Source organism: Zea mays, chromosome 2 (assembly GCF_902167145.1).
Source record: "Zea mays cultivar B73 chromosome 2, Zm-B73-REFERENCE-NAM-5.0, whole genome shotgun sequence".
In the NCBI taxonomy this organism is placed as follows: Eukaryota; Viridiplantae; Streptophyta; class Magnoliopsida; order Poales; family Poaceae; genus Zea; species Zea mays.
In genome coordinates, this window is record NC_050097.1 from 80,324,742 (window position 1) to 80,333,303 (window position 8,562).

The 8,562-nt window shown below is 51.9% G+C and overlaps 1 non-coding gene across 1 annotated transcript; it reads left to right on the forward strand.

Annotated features, from left to right (window-relative positions):
- The first annotated feature begins 644 nt into the window (after window positions 1–644).
- Window positions 645–718, forward strand: TRNAW-CCA (transfer RNA tryptophan (anticodon CCA)). Its single transcript has one exon. It is a non-coding gene; the product is annotated as a tRNA-Trp (tRNA).
- The last annotated feature ends 7,844 nt before the right edge of the window (window positions 719–8,562 follow it).

The window sequence follows — 8,562 nt, forward strand, 5'->3', positions numbered from 1 at the left end:
TAGCTAAAATGCAGCGCGAAAAGGAATAAACTGAAAAGCTAATAAAGCGCTATGATGAAAAGCTGGCCAAGGCTGCAATGATGAATGAAGGTACTGATACAAATATTGATAATATACACGATGATAAAAAGCTTAAGGGTATGGAATCACCTGTGGGTATTATCCCTGTCCTGGGAACAGATGGGAGACATATAGACCAATCTATACAGAATAAATCGAGTAGTAATAAAAAGAGCACTAAAAAGAGTGATGTTATAAGGAAACGAATACGTAAAGGTTAGGTTGGGTTTCTGATGTATATCATTTATTATATGAAACCAAAAAGAAGAAATGACAAGAAAGTTGTATATAGATGGAGGATAAAATTACGATGTGGAAAACAAGACAGGGGTTTTTTTGTACAATGACACTGTACAACAATTTGGAAAAGGGATGTAGCGCAGCTTGGTAGCGCGTTTGTTTTGGGTACAAAATGTAACGGGTTCAAATCCAGTCATCCCTACCTATTACTTTTCCTATGGGCAGTAACGAGGGATCAATTGAGATCGATTCAAATTGGACAAAATTAAGAGTTTAATTTTTCTATATGCATGCGGTACAAAAATCATCCTTTTCTTTACTGCTTTATCTCCTGTCGTAAGAAAGCGCTCTTAGTTCAGTTCGGTAGAACGTGGGTCTCCAAAACCCAATGTCGTAGGTTCAAATCCTACAGAGCGTGATTCTTTTCTTGTTATGTAAAATAAATAAAAGATTAGAACAGTCTGTATTTATATAAGATCATAATCGTAATTGTGTTTCGGAATGATATGCTCAAGTTGAAGAAGGTCGTTTTTTTATATAAGATCATAATAGTAATTGTGTATCGGTTGGTATCTTTATGTAGTGTGTCTTTATATAAGATCATAATCGTAATTGTGTCTTTATAGACTCATAAGCTCGGACAGGCCTTGTTGAGATCCGTAAAGTCGATACACATTCGCCATTTGCCATTGGCCTTTTTTACCATAACAGTGTTAGCTAGCCATTCTGGGTATTTTACTTCTCTGATAACTCCTGCACTGAGGAGTCTTTTGACTTCGTTCCGAGCTCCTTCGGCCTTGTCTTCAGACATTTTCCGAAGCCTCTGCTTTTTGGGTCTAAAGGATGGGTCAACATTGAGCGAGTGTTCAATAACATCCCTGTTAACTCCACAAAGATCATTGGCTGACCATGCAAAAACATCTTTGTTGTTAAACAAAAACCTTATCAAGGTTTTCTCCTGTTCTTCGGATAATTGAGAGCCCAACAGCACCTTCTGCTCTGCTATATCCTCACATAAGAGCATGGGCTTCGGCTGATCTGCCGAAGCTGCTTTCTCCCTTCTGAATTTGTACTGTTCACAAGCTTCAGCTCCCATCTATATTATGGATTGCTTTTGAGTCAGTCCAGTTTCCCTCGGCCCTTCTGGCAGCTTCCTGACTTCCATGAATAGCAATGGGTCCTTGATCCGAAGGTATCTTCATGCAAAGGTAAGCAGGATGAAGAATTGCTTCGAAAGCATTGAGGGTGCCACGACCAATAATTGCATTGTAAGGGTATTCCATGTCAACAATGTCAAACACAACTTGCTCAGTTCTGGTGTTGTTGATGAATCCGAAGGTCACTGGCATGGTGATCTTGCCCAGTGCTACAATCTGTCTTCCTCCGAAGCCACAGAGAGGGTGTGTAGCATCATGAATCTTATCTTCTGGCTCTTGCATTTGTCTGAAGGCCTTAGCAAATATAATATCAGTTGCACTGCCTGTATCAACCAAGACATTGTGGACCAGAAACCCTTTGATAACACAAGAAATAACCATAGCATCATTATGAGGAAAATCCTTGAGCTGAAGGTCCTCTTGGGAGAAGGTGATTGGAATGTGGGTCCATCTTGAGTTGATGAAGGGTCCCTGCACTCCAACATGTTGTACCCTTCTCTGCGCCTCTTTCTTCTGCTTTTTGTTGGCTGGTTCTGAGCACGAACCACCTGTTATCGGGAGCACCAGCTTCGGGGCCGAAGCAGCTCCAACTTGATCGCTAATCGAAGCCATCAGCTCAAAAAGTGGAAGTGAGTTGACCGGAGGTGGGCGCCAATGTTGGGGACTTGTTCTCAAATGCTATAAATTAAGAACAAGGCAACATAAAATGTTAAATATTAATGCCCTTCGTCCGCTGAAGCATTATCTCCCCGAGGATTTAATGAGCTTCGGACGAAGGCCATAAGCAAAATATCACGAAGGTCATACCTTCGTGATCAGACTTGAAAAACAATATGAAGTCAAATATAAAACATAAAATATTATAGAAAGACATACCGAAAATAAATAACATTGTTCACATATTTTATTATATGAACTTAAATATTAAAACATAATATTTAAATTCATTTATACCTTCGTCTCGGCAGAAAACAATAATTCCAGCGTAATGTGCCAGTGATTACAAGATTGCGTGAACAGTACAGGGGTACTGTTCACCTATTTATAGGCACAGGGCGCAGCCTGTGAGGAATTACAATTATGCCCCTCATAAGGGTTTACAACAACGACTCAAACATTTATGGACTAAAAGGTCATTCTACTTTTATGTCGGTTTGTAAATTCCGAAGCTTCATGAAGAGGAACCTTCGGTCATCACATGCGGACAGCTTCAGCCGAAGCTGTTTCTTCCTACCAGACCTTCGGCGACGAAGCATAGTCCCAACACCCACCGAGGGACCAGTTCGACCAAGTCATCTGGTGTCGAAGGCGTCGCTAGATGGTGGAGACGCTGCCCTCGCTCGAAGTGGTTCCGCGGGGGTTTTTGACATGACCGTTGATTGACGCCGCACTGTTGGATTGCGGGTTTCCCGAAGCGCCGCGCCCTGTGTATAAAAGGGGGTGGGGGCGGCGCGTTTTGAACTTTATCTTTCCGCGCGCCGCGAAAACCCTAACTTCCTTTTCATACCACTCGCTTGCTCGTCTGCCCTCCTTGCTCCTGCTCGTCGGAGATCTGGCCCATGTGAAGCAGACCGCCCGCCGCCACCGACGGTACGTAGCCATGTCGTCCTCTTCCTCTTCTGCTGCCGATACACCGCCGGCCGGCGCATCGTTCGAGGAGACGCTTGCAAGACATGCAACAGCTTGGGTATTTTGGTGGCGGAGTGGCACGTGTCCCGAGGGCAGAGGAGGTCCCCGAGCTAGAAGGCGAGTTGGTCGTCTTCGAGGCTTTTTTCACCGCCGGCCTTCGTCTGCCCGCGCATCGATTTGTGGGAGAGGTTCTGTGTAGATTCGAAGTCCAGGTCCACCAGCTGACACCGAATGTCGTGGTGGCCCTGGCAAAGTATGTCTGGGCAACGACTTCGTACGGCGGGCAGCCCTCTGTCGAAGTCTTCGCGAAGCATTATTGTCTGCATTGGCAGAAAAGGAAAATCGGAAATAAGATTGCTCAATTTGGATCTTGCACATTTACGCCGAAGACCGGTAGGACTTCAAATGAAGTCGTGGAGTTGGTTCCCTGCGCCCGCAATAAATGGGGCAACTGGTGGGGATTTTGGTTCTACGTTGCCGAAGGCACAGTCGAAGACCATCCAAGGCTCCTCGTGGCTGTCATGTGTTCGCATTATTACGCAGCGTACCCACAGTTTGAGGTAGCGGAGGAGGATGAAAACGAAGGGGCCCTTCGGTGCGCGGCCCGCATGAGTAGCGGACGCGACCTTGTTGAGGAGTTTGTCGGGTATGGTGTATGGCCCTTGGCGTGTGGCTAGGCGCTGGGCAAAGTATGCCCTCGCCAGATGCCCTCCCGTGGCAGGATGATGGTGCGGAGTCCTGCCTCCGCACTGGATTTGCATGGCCGAGATCCCGCCGCATTCGTGCGTGAAGCGGAAGACGGTGCGGCGAGGATTGTGGGGCGCTACGTGCCGAAGACAGAGGGTCTGCGGAGCTGGGATATCCGTGGGACCAATGACAGGCTGAATCGGGTCTTCGAGTTGAACCGTTTGCCTTACGGTGGTTACCCCGGGGAAGACGCCGCCGACCGCCGCGGGAAGAAACCGATGGGCCGTACCGAGGAAGGGCCATCGCAGGAGGCCGCCCCGGCCACGAAGAAGAGAAAATTAGGTACTATAGTGGGGGAAAAGGGGGTGTCTGATAATTTTGTTGTGGAGTTGATGGGGACATGTGCGGCCCCCAGGGGAAGGATGTCTTCGCCCGAGCTCTGGGAGTCTTCGGCGCGAATGCTGGAGGTTACTGGGTGTCGGTGGCCAAAGAATCTTCCGATCCCCTGGGCAGAGGGCGAAGACATGTCTACGTCTCGTATAGCTCCTGGATTGAAGATTTCCCTTACGGACGGAATATTGCTGCTGTTGTGTCGGTAGTGATGAACAAGGATCGCCAGGATCCTACGCAGAAGCGCCGGGCGGTCGTCAGGCTTCCCGATCCTAGGCGTGAAGCGAAGAGAGCGCGGGGGAGCGCGAAGGCTGCCGCCGCCGGCGGTAGCCAGCCGACGCTGGCCGCGAAACCGGCCGCACCCGGCTCCAGCAAGGTGTCGGAGAGTGCGAAGGTCGTTGCTGCCGGTGGAACCAAGTCGACCCAGGGCGAGGCCGCGAAGGTTCGGGAGTTGCCTTCGCCGGGGAAACGCGTTGCCGACTTCGGCACCAATATTAGCGTGGACGACTATTTCGTCGGTAAGTTTTTTTTTGACCGGTGGTACGTTGCAGGGTCAGGCGAGGGGCAAATGGTTGTTGTCCCTCCTGCGGTGGCAACCACGGCGTCAACCGCGGTGGTCGGGGCGAAGGGTAGCGCTTTCTGCGCAAGCGGCGAGATTTCGTCGGCCGCTGCCGTCAAGGGCGAGGCGGGCACCATGTCCCGCCGGCTGAGGGAGGTGTCGCTGCAGCTGTCGCAGTAGCTAAGTCAAGTAAGTTGGGCTGGACTTCGAGGTTTGTCGTTTTCATGGGGATTGTGGTCTCATGTATTTCTGTTAGGCGGTCGACTTTGTCGACCGCGTAACGTCGGGTGCCCTCACTGCAGATGTGTCTGCCGAAGTCGAGAGACTTCGGGCGCAGCATGCGGACGCCGTCCGGGAGAAGTCGGCCGCGGAGAGCAAGAGCCGCAGGCTGGCGGAGAAGGTGGCCGCCCTGGAGGCCGAGAGGACGGACCTCCGGCGCCAGCTGGTGGAAGAAAGGAGGGAGGCCAACCAGCCTATTGCCGAGGCGCAGGCGGCGGCCAAACTGGCGCGGGTGGAGGGAAGCCTTGTCAGCCAACGCGCGGAGGAATGGGAAGAGCGGTTCAACGCTCTGCGCGGCCGCGTGGATAAGGCCGAGGCCTCTACGCGCTCGGAAGTGGAACGGACGCGCGCACAGCTCGTGGAATCGTACCACGAGCTGGGTGCGCGGACAGCTGACTTCGAGGTGCCCGACCGAGAGTTAGGCCTTCGCTTCCTCGAGTGGCTGCAAGAGGAACTGCAGGTGCTCCCGACCCTCGTGGAGGGTTTCATGTCCTTTGCCTCCCTCGTCACCTGCGAAGGGGCCATGAACGCGCTGTCTCGCGAGGGCTGCAGACACTTTGAGGTCTTCGACCAAGCTGACGAGAGCTTTGAACGCGAGATTTTTAAGGCCGAAGACCCAGTTGTGAAGCAGTCAGCGGGGGCACTGATTGATAGGATGTGGGGGGCGTATGGTCGGGAGGCTGTCAGGGAGCAGTCCGACCGAGCGAGGGAGCAGGTGATGTTTATTGTTTTGCTGTGGTTTGTTGTGCGTTGGTGTGTGTGGTGTTTGATGAAAGAGTGTGCTGCTGCTGCAGATGGAGCGCACCGAGGACGTCGAGGACTTCGGAAGTCTAGCCGGTGCGCCGCCCGAGGCTGCGGAGGGCAAACCGGTGCTGCCTTCGGATGCTGGTGAAGGCCCGTCGGGTGCGCCCGTGCCTGCTGCTGCCGGCGAGGACCCTGTGTTGGCCGCTGCGCCGACAGCCGAAGGCGCCGAGTTGGTGGTGGCGGAGCCGACGGTCGAAGACCCTACGACCGCGGCCGCGCCTTCGCAGGTGGCTAAGTAGTTGAATTGGTGGAGGGGAAGTTGTAAATTTTGTCTACATGTTACTGAACCTCGGTTGCTGCGCAGGTTCAGGATTTTGGGCCTGCGCACGCAACCGCCACTGAAAGTGCTAATTTTGTGGCGGCTTCGACCGCGATTGCGGAAAATGATTCGGATGATTCTGTGTCTAAGTTTTTTGAGTCTGATGGTTCTGGGAGTTCGCTGGTGTGGACGGAGGAGTCTTCGGATGAGGATTTGGATTATTTCGTGGCATTGGATGTGGCTGCGGCGGAGACTTCTCCGCGTGTGATGGATGTTGTTCCCGGTCCGAGTGCTGGGCGTCTGTGGCGAAGGGCGATGGTGAAGCGTAGGGTGAGTGAGGTTGAGGGTGGTCGTCTTCGTGTGGACAGGGCTGGCAAATGAGAATTGTTGGCCTCGCCGGCTGGGGTAAGCGTAGGTGAGGGGGAGTTGCGAAATTTGTTTGAGGGTGAAGAGCTGAGGATAATGTTGTTTAACTATAGGGAGATGGGTATCATCCCGAATGTTGAACCAATGTAATGTGTGGTGCCCTCGCTGCACGTATGTAACTGTAATTTGTATGATGAGTCTGTGTGCCTTCGCTGATCCAGACGTGCCCGTGGGGGACTTGTGCATTTGATCTAGCGCGTTTATTATGCCGGTCCGGCTGCGCCTGTATTCGGTCTTTGCGCGAATAGTTTTTCGACGAAGATTTTCGCACGGATGTGCCTGCGATTTTGTGCGCTTGTTGTGCTAGTCCGGCTGCACCCTTGGGCGACTTTTGCACGGATAGTCTTTTGAGGAAGACTTCGATTTTAAGCACTTGTCGTGCTAGTCCGGCTGCACCCTTAGGCGACTTTTGCACGGATAGTCTTTTGAGGAAGACTTCGATTTTGCGCACTTGTTGTGCTAGTCCGGATGCACCCTTAGGCGACTTTTGCACGGATAGTCTTTTGAGGAAGACTTCGATTTTGCGCACTTGTTGTGCTAGTCCGGCTGCACCCTTAGGCGACTTTTGCACGGATAGTCTTTTGAGGAAGACTTCAATTTTGCGCACTTGTTGTGCTAGTTCGGCTGCACCCTTAGGCGAATTTTGCACGGATAGTCTTTTGAGGAAGACTTCGATTTTGCGCACTTGTTGGTGCTAGTCCGGCTGCACCCTTAGGCGACTTTTGCGCGGAGTGTCGCACATGAGGGTAGCCGGCGCTGCCCCTCGCGGTGACTTTGTATTGGTCGAATGCCGAAGATCGTCGATGCGGTCTTTTTTCGACGTAGATTTTTGTGGGGTATTTTTCGCGTGTATATTACATGGCTCTGCCTCGTTAAAAACCTCACCCCCCGGGAGGAAAAGAGTGCGGTCCGGAATAAAATTGTTTTGCGAGTTACAAGGGCGAGCTGGCCCTGGGGAGTCAAACAATAAATTTGCGGAGATTGTCAATGTTCCAAGAATGCTCTAAGTCTTCGTCGGATGGCGTTGTGAGCCTGTACGCGCTGGGGGACGCCTTCGTCTTGATGATGAAAGGGCCCTCCCACTTGGGCTCTAGCTTGCCCCGGGACTCTGTCCGTGCTGTCCAGACGAGTACGAGATCTCCTTCGCTGAATTCCCTCGGGATGACTGTGTGGTCGCGCCATGCTTTTGTTTGAGCTTGGTATTTGTTTAGAGCATGTAGGGCGAAGACGCGGTCTCCGTCGATGAGGTCCTTCGAAGTAGGCTCGTCCACATCGGGGACGGCTGACGGAACTATCCGTGGTGACCCATGTTTTATTTCTTGCGGGGTCATGGCCTCCGATCCATATAGAAGGCGGAAAGGAGTGAACCCGGTCGCCCTGCACTCGGTTGTGTTTAGTGCCCAGACCGCTTCAGGTAACAGGTCGGCCCACTTGCCTTTTTTGTCGTCGAGGAGCATTTTCTTGATAGCTGTGAAAATTTTACCATTGGCGCGTTCCACAACTCCGTTGGATTGCGGGTGATACACTGAGGCGAAGGAAAGCTTGGTGCCAATGGAGAAGCAGAAATCCTTGAAGACTTGGCTGTCAAATTGCTTGCCATTGTCAACTGTGAGTTCGGACGGGACTCCGAAGCGGCAAACAATGTTTTTCCAGAAGAATTTCTGGGCAGTCTTCGATGTTATTGTGGATACAGCCCTCGCCTCGATCCATTTGGTGAAATACTCAACAGCAACGAAGGTGAACTTGAGGTTCCCCTAGGCCGTTGGTAGGGGCCCGACGATGTCCAGGCCCAGCGCTGAAGAGGCAACGTGTGGGCGATTAGCTTCGTGAATTGCGAAGGGCTGCCCGAGCGTGGAGAAAATTTCTGGCAGGCTTCGCAGGACCTTGTGACCCGATTCGCAGCGCAAATCATGGCGGGCCAGTAGAAACCTTGACGGATTACCTTTGCGGCTAGGGCCCTAGGCCCTGCGTGAGAGCCGCAAGTCCCGCTGTGGACTTCGCGCAGAATTTGGACGCTTTCGGTCTCGGTAACACATTTAAGCATAGGTTGACTGACCCCCTTCTTGTAAAGC